Here is a 3,314-nt window from a genome sequence, read left to right as displayed (position 1 = left end):
TCGGCTTGCGGCTTAAAGTTTCGGCCAATCGGCTTGCGACTTAAAGTTTCGGCCAATCGGCTTGCGGCTTAAAGTTTCGGCCAATCGGCTTGCGGCTTAAAGTTTCAGCCAATCGGCTTGCGGCTTGAAGTTTCGACCAATCGGCTTGAGACTTGAAGTTTCGGCCAATCGGCTTGAAGTTTCGGCCAATCGGCTTGAAGTTTCGACCAATCGGCTTGCGGCTTAAAGTTTCAGCCAATCGGCTTGCGGCTTGAAGTTTCGACCAATCGGCTTGCGACTTAAAGTTTCGGCCAATCGGCTTGCGGCTTAAAGTTTCGGCCAATCGGCTTGCGGCTTAAAGTTTCGGCCAATCGGCTTGCGGCTTAAAGTTTCAGCCAATCGGCTTGCGGCTTGAAGTTTCGACCAATCGGCTTGAGACTTGAAGTTTCGGCCAATCGGCTTGCGGCTTGAAGTTTCGGGTAATCGACTTGCGGCTTGAAGTTTCGGCCAATCGGCTTGCGGCTTGAAGTTTTAGCCAATCGGCATGCGACTTGAAGTTTCGGCCAATCGGCTTGCGACTTAAAGTTTCGGCCAATCGGCTTGCGGCTTAAAGTTTCGGCCAATCGACTTGCGACTTGAAGTTTCGGCCAATCGGCTTGCGGCTTGAAGTTTCAGGTAATCTGCTCGCGGCTTGAAGTTTCGGCCAATCGGCTTGCGGCTTGAAGTTTTGGTCAGTCGGCTTGCGGCTTGAAGTTTCAGCCAATCGGCTTGAAGTTTCGGCCAATCGGCTTGCGGCTTGAAGTTTCGGCCAATCGGCTTGCGGCTTAAAGTTTCGGCCAATCGGCTTGCGGCTTAAAGTTTCGGCCAATCGGATTGCGGCTTGAAGTTTTCTGCCAATCGGCTTGCGGCTTAAAGTTTCGGCCAATCGGCTTGCGGCTTAAAGTTTTGGCCAATCGGATTGTGGCTTGAAGTTTCAGCCAATCGGCTTGAAGTTTCGGCCAATCGGCATGCGACTTGAAGTTTCGGCCAATCGGCTTGAGACTTGAAGTTTCGGCCAATCGGCTTGCGGCTTGAAGTTTCGGGTAATCGACTTGCGGCTTGAAGTTTCGGCCAATCGGCTTGCGGCTTGAAGTTTTAGCCAATCGGCATGCGACTTGAAGTTTCGGCCAATCGGCTTGCGACTTAAAGTTTCGGCCAATCGGCTTGCGGCTTAAAGTTTCGGCCAATCGACTTGCGACTTGAAGTTTCGGCCAATCGGCTTGCGGCTTGAAGTTTCAGGTAATCTGCTCGCGGCTTGAAGTTTCGGCCAATCGGCTTGCGGCTTGAAGTTTTGGTCAGTCGGCTTGCGGCTTGAAGTTTCAGCCAATCGGCTTGAAGTTTCGGCCAATCGGCTTGCGGCTTGAAGTTTCGGCCAATCGGCTTGCGGCTTAAAGTTTCGGCCAATCGGCTTGCGGCTTAAAGTTTCGGCCAATCGGATTGCGGCTTGAAGTTTTCTGCCAATCGGCTTGCGGCTTAAAGTTTCGGCCAATCGGCTTGCGGCTTAAAGTTTTGGCCAATCGGATTGTGGCTTGAAGTTTCAGCCAATCGGCTTGAAGTTTCGGCCAATCGGCATGCGACTTGAAGTTTCGGCCAATCGGCTTGCGGCTTAAAGTTTCGGCCAATCGGCTTGCGGCTTAAAGTTTCAGCCAATCGGCTTGCGGCTTGAAGTTTCGACCAATCGGCTTGAGACTTGAAGTTTCGGCCAATCGACTTGCGACTTGAAGTTTCAGCCAATCGGCTTGAAGTTTCGGCCAATCGGCTTGCGGCTTAAAGTTTCGGCCAATCGGCTTGCGGCTTAAAGTTTCGGCCAATCGGCTTGCGACTTAAAGTTTCGGCCAATCGGCTTGCGACTTAAAGTTTCGGCCAATCGGCTTGCGGCTTAAAGTTTCGGCCAATCGGCTTGCGGCTTAAAGTTTCAGCCAATCGGCTTGCCGCTTGAAGTTTCGACCAATCGGCTTGAGACTTGAAGTTTCGGCCAATCGACTTGCGACTTGAAGTTTCGGCCAATCGGCTTGCGGCTTAAAGTTTCAGCCAATCGGCTTGCGGCTTGAAGTTTCGACCAATCGGCTTGAGACTTGAAGTTTCGGCCAATCGGCTTGCGACTTAAAGTTTCGGCCAATCGGCTTGCGACTTAAAGTTTCGGCCAATCGGCTTGCGACTTAAAGTTTCGGCCAATCGGCTTGCGGCTTAAAGTTTCGGCCAATCGGCTTGCGGCTTAAAGTTTCAGCCAATCGGCTTGCCGCTTGAAGTTTCGACCAATCGGCTTGAGACTTGAAGTTTCGGCCAATCGACTTGCGACTTGAAGTTTCGGCCAATCGGCTTGCGGCTTAAAGTTTCAGCCAATCGGCTTGCGGCTTGAAGTTTCGACCAATCGGCTTGAGACTTGAAGTTTCGGCCTATCGGCTTGAGGCTTGGAGTTTCAGCCAATCAGCTTGCAGATTGAAGTTTCGGCCAATCGGCTTGCGGCTTAAAGTTTCGGCCAATCGGATTGCGGCTTGAAGTTTTCGGCCAATCGGCATGCGGCTTAAAGTTTCGGCCAATCGGATTGCGGCTTGAAGTTTCAGCCAATCGGCTTGAAGTTTCGGCCAATCGGCTTGTGACTTGAAGTTTCGGCCAATCGGCTTGCGGCTTGAAGTTTCGGCCTATCGGCTTGAGGCTTGAAGTTTCAGCCAATCAGCTTGCAGATTGAAGTTTCGGCCAATCGGCTTGCGGCTTGAAGTTTCGGCCAATCGGCTTGCGGCTTAAAGTTTCGGCCAATCGGCTTGTGGCTTAAAGTTTCGGCCAATCGGATTGCGGCTTGAAGTTTTCTGCCAATCGGCTTGCGGCTTGAAATTTTCGGCCAATCGGCTTGCGGCTTAAAGTTTTGGCCAATCGGATTGTGGCTTGAAGTTTCGACCAATCGGCTTGAGACTTGAAGTTTCGGCCAATCGACTTGCGACTTGAAGTTTCAGCCAATCGGCTTGAAGTTTCGGCCAATCGGCTTGCGGCTTAAAGTTTTCGGCCAATCGGCTTGCGGCTTAAAGTTTTGGCCAATCGGATTGTGGCTTGAAGTTTCAGCCAATCGGCTTGAAGTTTCGGCCAATCGGCTTGCGGCTTGAAGTTTCGGCCAATCGGCTTGAGGCTTGGAGTTTCGGCCAATCGGCTTGCTGCTTAAAGTTTCGGCCAATCGGCTTGCGGCTTGAAGTTTTCGGCCAATTAGCTTGCGGCTTGAAGTTTTCGGCCAATCGGCTTGTGGCTTGAAGTTTCGGCCAATCGGCTTGCGGCTTGAAGTTTCGGCCAATCGGCTTGCGGCTTGA

This window comes from Lithobates pipiens, unplaced genomic scaffold (genome assembly GCF_037356315.1).
Source record: "Lithobates pipiens isolate NorthernLeopardFrog02 unplaced genomic scaffold, aLitPip1_a1.2 Scaffold_10, whole genome shotgun sequence".
In the NCBI taxonomy this organism is placed as follows: Eukaryota; Metazoa; Chordata; class Amphibia; order Anura; family Ranidae; genus Lithobates; species Lithobates pipiens.
Note: the sequence above shows the minus strand (reverse complement) of the source record.